Below are 9,435 nucleotides of genomic sequence, written 5' to 3'. Positions count from 1 at the left end.
ATGGAAGGTGCCACATATTGAATACCTATTTGCATACACCTGCAAATATATTTTGTTATTTGTTTAAATTTCAGTGATGCGGACGAAATATGATAGACCCTCTGACTGAGTCCTCCCCATACACAGCTCTCCTGAAAGGGATGGTTATCAGGTCTTATGGTATCACAATTAGGGCATTTAAATGTAGTGTTATTTTCATGCTATTGCAGGGTTTGAACAACACTAGGAAATACCGCCATCTAGTGATCAATATCTGTAAAGACCTGTATAGACTAGCTGCATAGTCGCCTGATATCACAACCATCCAATAACTAGTTGAACATTGTTTGATGCTGTGACATTTTTCCTGTATTGGGGAAAACCATCCACACTGGAGGGCTACTCTCTAAAAATTATTAGTGGCCATATTATTTTCAACTAAACCTCAATTTTACTATCCCACCCTTCAGCACTTTCTTTAAGCCTGAGGCACAGGCCCCTCGGAGGCCTACATTCCTTTTACAGCCTGAGATTTAATTAAAACACCGTCCAGCGTGTGATGAATTATTAGGGGGAATTATTTCCCTGATCTTTGTGTCAGGGACTTAGGGGTTTGACCCTCATCCCTTTCTCTCCAACCTCTTTTCTCTTCTTCTTCCTTTGGGTTTTCCCAAGAAGGCAAGTTAGGCCCTATCCATGGGATAGGGCTTAACTTGCTGAGTTGTTGGGATCTCAGTGCTGAGATCCCTAATTATCATGAGAACGAGGGGTCCATCCGACCCCTCACCACTCCTAAGACTAATGGAGCAGACAGCGGCACATGACCTTTCTGCTATGGAGCTGACGGCGACTTCAACATTGCCTTATACCCCAGCATCGATACTTCTTTGGGCTCTTCCTCCCTGTCACAACATAGTCTACGCATAGTCTACGCATAGTCTACGCTACTTCATGACCACCAACTGACCGACACGTGAGGCACATTTATCATATGCTGGCGCTCGTGAATCTCTCAGAACTCTGTTAATTGGCAAAGCAAAGGGCTAAGTGCCCCCGACATTTTTACAAATACAGCGACAAATGTGGCAAAACTCTAGCCAGGGCTTTACGTTCACAATGACATCCTTTGGACTTGCTAGACACTTGAACTCTGAGATTGCGGCAGCATTCCGTGACTATTACCAGTCCTTATATAATCTTGACCAACCTCCTGCACCATCCGCACAGAGGGCACTACAAAACAGAAAACAAACCTATCTCTTCCATCCCTTTCTGTGGAAGAAGCAGGGGCTTTGGAATCCCCATTACTGACTTAGAATTTCAACCAGCTGTAAACGAGACACAGACGGCCCCTGGACCAAATGGATTCTCCTTACCATATTACAAAAAATTCTCCGGCCTGCTTGAGCCCCATTGGACAAAAGCTTTCGATGAGATAGCTGTAGGCACCTCTCTCCCCACAAATGCATAAAATGCGACCATAGCAACCCGTCCGATTGCTACTAAACCAAGACCTGAAGCTGTTTGCGAAAGTTGTTGCACCTCTCCTACTTAGTGCCATACACTCGGACCGAGCTGGGTTTTTGTTGGGAAGAGAGGCCAGAGAAAATACTACAAGGGCTATTAAATTGATATACAAGGCCCAAATGGCACACATGCCACTCATGCTGTTATCAACGTATTCAAAGAAGGCCTTTGATAGAGTAAACTGGTCCTACATGTCCAAAGTCCTCCAAGTATTTGGCATTCGAACCAAAATGTTCCGTTGGATTATGTCCCTACATCCCCACCCCTCGGCATCTGTCCAAGGGAATGGCACTCCCTCAGATAGCTTTGAGATAAGAAACGGTACCAGGCAAGGCTGCCCACTGTCTCCTTTACTCTTTGTCCTTTCCCTTGAGCCTTTTCTCCATCGTGTACAATCTAATCAGGACATCTCAGGGATAGGTATACAGGGGGCCACATACAAAATAGCAGCCTACGCCAATGATCTTTTCTGACAAATCCTCAGATTTCCCTTCCCAACTAAATGACAGAAATACACACATTTGCCCAATTATCAAACTTCCACATTAACTGGTCTAAATCTGAATCCCTGAATGTCTTCTTACTGGAACATCTTTTAAGAGGGCGTCCCAGAGTATCACCTATCTAGGGACCCAGCTGCCAGCTAACCTATCCAAGCTTTATATACTTAACTTCTTACTGATACTTAAAAGAGTGCAGGAAGACCGCTCTAGGTGGGCCAAAGGCATTTTCTCATGGTTTGGTAGATGTGCTATATTCAAAATGAATTTTCTTCCACACTTCCTTTATCTCTTTCAGGAAATCCCAATCAAATTACCTAAAGTGTACTTATGTTCCCTGAATGCCATTCAGCACAAATTTATCTGGGCTGGTAAACCTGCCAGAAATAAGCGTACCACCCTATATCGTTCAAAGTTCTCAGGAGGTATTGGATCGCCAGACCTCAAAGGCTATCACACAGCTGCCCATCTGGCCAGAGCCTTGGACTGCTGTTGTAAATCTGGCCAAAGCCCTGGATACACCTGGAAAAGTCCTTCACTGCAACTCCGCTACAAGTGCTGGTGAGGCTTTAAAAACACATCCCACGATCAGCTACACTATTCTCCACTGCGAATTAGAGACAGTCAGGGAAAATATACTGCCCAAACACTCTCCACTGACACCAATACTGGGAAACCCTGAGTTTCCCCCAGGATGTGAGGACTTTGGGGCAGATTTACTTACCCGGTCCAGTCGCGATCCAGTGGCGCATTCTTTAACGCTGATTCACCTTCTCCATCTCGGTGTATGTTAGTGCTATTTTTGCAACACAAATTTTTTTTTAAATTCCATGGTTTTTCAGAATCCGACGGGTTTTCCGATGGCCACGCCCCACGATTTCTGTCGCGTGAAAGCCAGCGCCGATGCGCCACAATCCGATCATGTGCGCCAAAATCCTGGGGCAATTCGACGCAAATCGGAACAATTCATGCTGTTATCAACGTATTCAAAGAAGGCCTTTGATAGAGTAAACTGGTCCTACATGTCCAAAGTCCTCCAAGTATTTGGCATTCGAACCAAAATGTTCAGTTGGATTATGTCCCTACATCCCCACCCCTCGGCATCTGTCCAAGGGAATGGCACTCCCTCAGATAGCTTTGAGATAAGAAACGGTACCAGGCAAGGCTGCCCACTGTCTCCTTTACTCTTTGTCCTTTCCCTTGAGCTTTTTCTCCATCGTGTACAATCTAATCAGGACATCTCAGGGATAGGTGTACAGGGGGCCACATACAAAATAGCAGCCTACGCCAATGATCTTTTCTGACAAATCCTCAGATTTCTCTTCCCAACTAAATGACAGAAATACACACATTTGCCCAATTATCAAACTTCCACATTAACTGGTCTAAATCTGAATCCCTGAATGTCTTCTTACTGGAACATCTTTTAAGTGGGCGTCCCAGAGTATCACCTATCTAGGGACCCAGCTGCCAGCTAACCTATCCAAGCTTTATATACTTAACTTCTTACTGATACTTAAAAGAGTGCAGGAAGACCGCTCTAGGTGAGCCAAAGGCATTTTCTCATGGTTTGGTAGATGTGCTATATTCAAAATGAATTTTCTTCCACACTTCCTTTATCTCTTTCTGGAAATCCCAATCAAATTACCTAAAGTGTACTTACGTTCCCTGAATGCCATTCAGCACAAATTTATCTGGGCTGGTAAACCTGCCAGAAATAAGCGTACCACCCTATATCGTTCAAAGTTCTCAGGAGGTATTGGATCGCCAGACCTCAAAGGCTATCACACAGCTGCCCATCTGGCCAGAGCCTTGGACTGCTGTTGTAAATCTGGCCAAAGCCCTGGATACACCTGTTAAAGTCCTTCACTGCAACTCCGCTACAAGTGCTGGTGAGGCTTTAAAAACACATCCCACGATCAGCTACACTATTCTCCACTGCGAATTAGAGACAGTCAGGGAAAATATACTGCCCAAACACTCTCCACTGACACCAATACTGGGAAACCCTGAGTTTCCCCCAGGATGTGAGGACTTTGGGGCAGATTTACTTACCCGGTCCAGTCGCGATCCAGCGGCGCATTCTTTAACGCTGATTCACCTTCTCCATCTCGGTGTATGTTAGTGCTATTTTTGCAACACAATTTTTTTTTTTAATTCCATGGTTTTTCAGAATCCGACGGGCGCCAAAAACCTGGGGCAATTCGACGCAAATTGGAACAATTTGGGAAACCCGGCAGAAAACACGATTCGGATCCTTAGTAAATGTGCCCCAATGTATTTAAACAATGGAGACAAGAAGGCAAATTTAGAGCAGAACACTTTAGTAGGGACTCGGCATAGTTGACAACCCAACAGCTCATGGAACTTACAGACCCATGCCCACTGGTAGCGTGGAGAGCTCAACAGTTGCGTCATTATTTGAACTCCCTACTTCCCTGCTCTCAATTCTCTAGAAACCTAAACTCATTTGAATGCCTCTGCTCCAACACAGGATCTGTACGACACACATTCTCCTCCACGTATTTGTGTCTCCTATCCACTCCTGATGGCCCACTGTACTTAACACAATGGGGAACTCACACCTGAACAGAAGACACATATCTTAGAATTATATCACAGCTTCTCTTTAACCTCATGGCCAGATGGTACAGAGTTGGTACAGAGTTCCTACCTGATTGCACATCATTTTCCCGCAAGTGCCCCCTACGTGCTGGAGATGCGGAGAGGAGGAGGGATCCTTCTTTCATGTGTTTTGGTCATGCTGGGTTCTTACCCCATTTTGGCAAAGTTTGCAACATCTTATCTCCTTAGTTTGTGGAGACTCAGTAAGGCTGGGTCTCCTCTCCTTATCCTCCACCACTGCAACATCTCAACGTGCTCATACAAACGATCTTTGCTTAGATTCTTAATAATGGCGCAGCAATCCTGTATCCCAATACTCTGGAAGCAAAACACTCCTCCAATGATAGCCATGTGGATCAATAAAATCAACGACATTATGCACATAAAAAAGCCTCACCTCCTCTCTCCACGGCATATATGCCAAGTTTAATAAAACCTGGACACCGTGGATCCTCTTCCAACAATCTACTAAATACAGACGGTCCATTTGAAATGTTGGAGGGGTCTCTCCTCCAAGCTTTCCTGGCTTGCCTCTCACTCCCGACCTGGACACCTCCCTCTCCTGTGTTGTTCCTCTTGTTCTATCCTATACCCCTCCCCTACTCCTTCCCGATTCTCCCATGCTTCTTTCCTCTATCTTTATAGATAGCGTTGTTCTGGGGAACCCTTTGTGGATTCTTCGCACTGGACTCCCCCGCGGTTTTGTTCAGTAGTATTATAAAAATGGCTGGGTTATGGTGGAGACTGAAATGTGAACATGTATGTGCAACTCCTACAGTAATTATGTGTACTACATACCACCATTTATGATTTACATATGACCTACTGTTTGATTGTTTTCTACCTTTATCATGCAAATTATTGATATGACAAGGACTGCGTTCCTGTTTTCGTCTTGTATTCCGGTTACCAATAAACACAAAATTATAAAAAAAATGACATGTCTACTTCATTCTTTGGGTCAGTGCAATAATTGGGATACTAAATTTGTACAGGTTTTATAATATTTTCATCCATTTTCATACCTCTTGTACAAAAGAATTCTTCATTTTCTCATCTTTTGACCCTAATAACTTTTTCATGTTACATTGTACAAAGCTGTGTGTGGTGTCATTTTTTGCAACTTTTGATGACGTTTTCAATGCTACCATTTTAAGGACTGTAGGCCTTTTCATCAGTTTTTATTGAATTTCTTATATTTTGCAAAATAGCAAAAAGTGGCATTTTAGACTTTGGGCACTATTTTCCATGCGAGTTAAACGCAATGAATAACCGTTATTATATTTTGATAGATCATAGATTTTGGGACACGGTGATACCTAACATGTTTATGATTTTTATTGTTTATTTATATTTATATTAGTTCTAGAAAAAGGGGGTTGATTGGAAATTTTTTTTTTAACAAGATTTTATTGAATTAAAAGCATAATAGTTCCTTACAATAGGTCAAGGCATAACATTTGCCCCTCGCAGGGGGATCGCATAAAAGTTATTTTAGTGAGATGCATAGTCAGCTACTGTATTAAACAAACTGAACAAATGAATGGGGGAGGACGGTGGGGGAGGGCAAAGGGTTGGGGAGGGTTGGATTAACTTGAGAATGGAGTTAGTACAAAATCAGTATAGGTGGTCGCTAAAGCTGACAAGCTAACAAGCATACGTATTGGTGAGCCATGTGTTTTCTAGCAACTTCATTAAAGGGGTTATCCATGTTTTAAAAAATACTGAGGGCAGTGCTGGGGCGGGCAATTAAAACATAATAAACATGTACTCACCTCGTCCGGTGCTGACAATGTCCCACGCCGCGGCCGGTCTTCTCTGTGCGCCGGTTTCATTACAAGTTCGCACAGGGAGCTTCCGGGGGGCCGGAAGCTCCCATCCGACACCATCTCCCAGCGCTTACAACGCTGGGAGATAGGGACGGATGGGAGGACCCGGCCACATCGCGGACCGGAAGCTCCCTGTGCGCGGCTTCCGTGCCCCTGTAAACAAACAGGGGCATGGATCGAAGGGACCGCGGCATGGCACATCGGCGGCTCCGGAGGAGGTAAGTGGATGTTTATTATTTTTAAATAGCCCTCCCCAGCCTGGCCCTCACTAGTTTTTAAAACCTGGATAACCCCTTTAAGGGGACAAAGTCAGAGGTTTTAATTTAATTATGTTTTACTTTTTTTTACTATTTTTCAGACCCCCTATGGCAGTGATGGCGAACCTTTTAGCAGCCGAGTGCCCAAAAAGCAACCCAAAACCCCCCTTACTTATCGCGAGATGCCTAACAAGAATTAAAGCAGTAACTTACTGCTCCCTGTTCTTCAACAACTTTCAATCATATTTGCCTCCTGAGGACACCAACACAGTAGAAAGATGGAAAATGTGCATAGTTTTAGCTTTGTTCCAGTATCCTTCTGTGCACAGAGAATTGTGGGGCCAGCAGAAGGTTTTCCAAAGATAATTTGGCCCCGTCTATTCATTTTCCCTCTTCCTACAGTCCCAAGTAGTAAGGTAAGTATGAAAGTATGACTGGAAGCAGCATCTTTTATGTTGCTTGGAACTGCAGGAAGATTCTTTGAGTCCTGTCTGGTGTGCTGGGGTGATAGCCCGGGTGCCCACAAAAAGGGCTCTGAGTGCCGCCTCTGGCACCCGTGCCATAGGTTCGCCACCACTGCCCTATGGTACTTCAACCCTAAAATTCAATCTGCCCGGAACTCATAGACAGTTCATCAACCTTCTGTCCAGCAATGCACAGTTCCTCTTTACTCGCACACCACTCTAGGGAATAAGTCACCATTCAAACACAAAACCGCTGCGTTTTTCCTTTGTCCCAATCTCCTCCATTAGCTATATACAAGAGACATAGTATAGACGGATTAAAAAAATCTAAACTTTTATTTCCAATTCTACTCACATAAAACACGATAAAATGCACATAACAAAATTTATCCATGAGGACGGCAATTAATCCGGCATCTACTGCACTGCAATGAACCATTTTTTGGTGCATTTTGTCCTTGCTGCAGAACTGTGGGGCAAGTCAGTAATAAATGTGGTGCAGACTCTGACTAAGCACTACCAGGCAACTTTAGGTGCACATTTTTGCTCTCTTGTCGTGTCGCAACCCAGACTATGCAAAACACTTAAAAGTTCAACAGAAAACTAGCGCAAATGCTTTTATAAATGTGGCCCAATGTGTCAGAAACTTGAACAAAATAAAAATAGCTAGTGCCCGTTTGTATCCATTACTGAGGTGGACTCTCAGAGTAAGCATATACTAGGGCGGTTCAATAAGTAGCCGTGTTAGAAATGAAGACACCTTTTTTTCCCCAATTTTTTTTTATTTTACAACATAGTTCACTTTTAGAAAGATACACTTCTCCCAATGTTCCTGCCATTTTACTAACCCTCCAAAAGATAAGATTTGTCGAACTCTCCAAAATACGTCTTTGTCTCAGCGATAACTTCCTCGTTTGAGCAAAATTTTTTCCCGCAAGCCATTTCTTCATGTTAGGGAAAAAAGAAAAAGTCACAGGGAGCCAGATCGGGTGAATAGGGGGCGTGCGGCAGCAATTCATAACGCAATTTATGCAGTTTGGTGGCGACAATTCCGGATGAATGTGCTGGTGCGTTATCGTGGTGAAACAGCACCGTCTTTTTCACCAAATGCCGCCGTGTCTCCTTCAATTTTTTGTCGAAGCGGTCCAATAACTCACTGTAGTGTTGTCCAGTCATCGTTCTTCCTTTTTCTAAAAAATCCATGAGTATGATGCTGTCTGCATCCCAAAAAAGATTCGCCATGACCTTTCTGGCTGATGCAATCATCTTTGCCTTCTTTGGAGCAGATTCACTGGGAGAAATCCATTGTTTTGATTGTTGCTTAGTTTCTGGTGTGTAATGATGAATCCAAGTTTCATCAACAGTGACAACTCGACGCAAAACTCCTTCGGGTCTTGCTTAAATTGCTCCAAACACTGCTCTGAAGTTAACAGCCGCATCTGCTTGTTGTCCACCGCGAGCAATCGCAGCACCCATCGGGCCGACAATTTTTAAATCGGCAACTTATCGTGTAAAATATTAATTGCCGTTCCAGTCGACACACCTACGTCCTCTGCTACTTTGCGCACTTTGGTTCGTTCGACAATCAGCGAGTATCATGTTGTGGATTTTTTTGAATGACTTCATCAGTAACCACCTCTGCCGGGCGTCCATGTTCGCCCACGTTTAAATTTGTTGAACCAATATCTAACTGTGGTCATAAATGGTGAAGTGTCCCCATAACAGCGTCCAACTTTGCTTTTATCTCCTCGCATTTTTCCCATCCACAAACAAAAAGTGGATTACTGAACGATACTGCTCTTTTTCCATCTTAGCGAAAATCACGAAAGACATCTTACTGAAATGGCTGCCAAATCCAAACTAACCAATCAATCAGTCTGCAATTTGTTTTGCCCTTGTTTGAAAGATGGCAGCAAACGATGATAACACCAACTTCCCTCAGGAACGCCCTCTGTCGTCAAACACGGGTACTTATTGAACGCCCTCTTATTTTAGTAATGCATCTCATAGAAAATTTCTATGAAATCTGTCATAGAAAGTTCTGGTTTTTGAAAGCAGGGGAGCAAGAACGGAAATGCAGATACTGTACAAAAAATTACATTGCTGACAAGGGAATAATATGGTAATTAATTAATGGTAATATCTGGACCTGTGTAGTAGTAGCATTAGACACAAATGAATAACCACTAATATTATTTCTGCAAGATTATGTGTGATTTTGGTGTTTACAACTGTTTGTACTCGACACCTCACA

This window comes from Engystomops pustulosus, chromosome 4, assembly GCF_040894005.1.
Source record: "Engystomops pustulosus chromosome 4, aEngPut4.maternal, whole genome shotgun sequence".
NCBI classification, from domain to species: domain Eukaryota; kingdom Metazoa; phylum Chordata; class Amphibia; order Anura; family Leptodactylidae; genus Engystomops; species Engystomops pustulosus.
Note: the sequence above shows the minus strand (reverse complement) of the source record.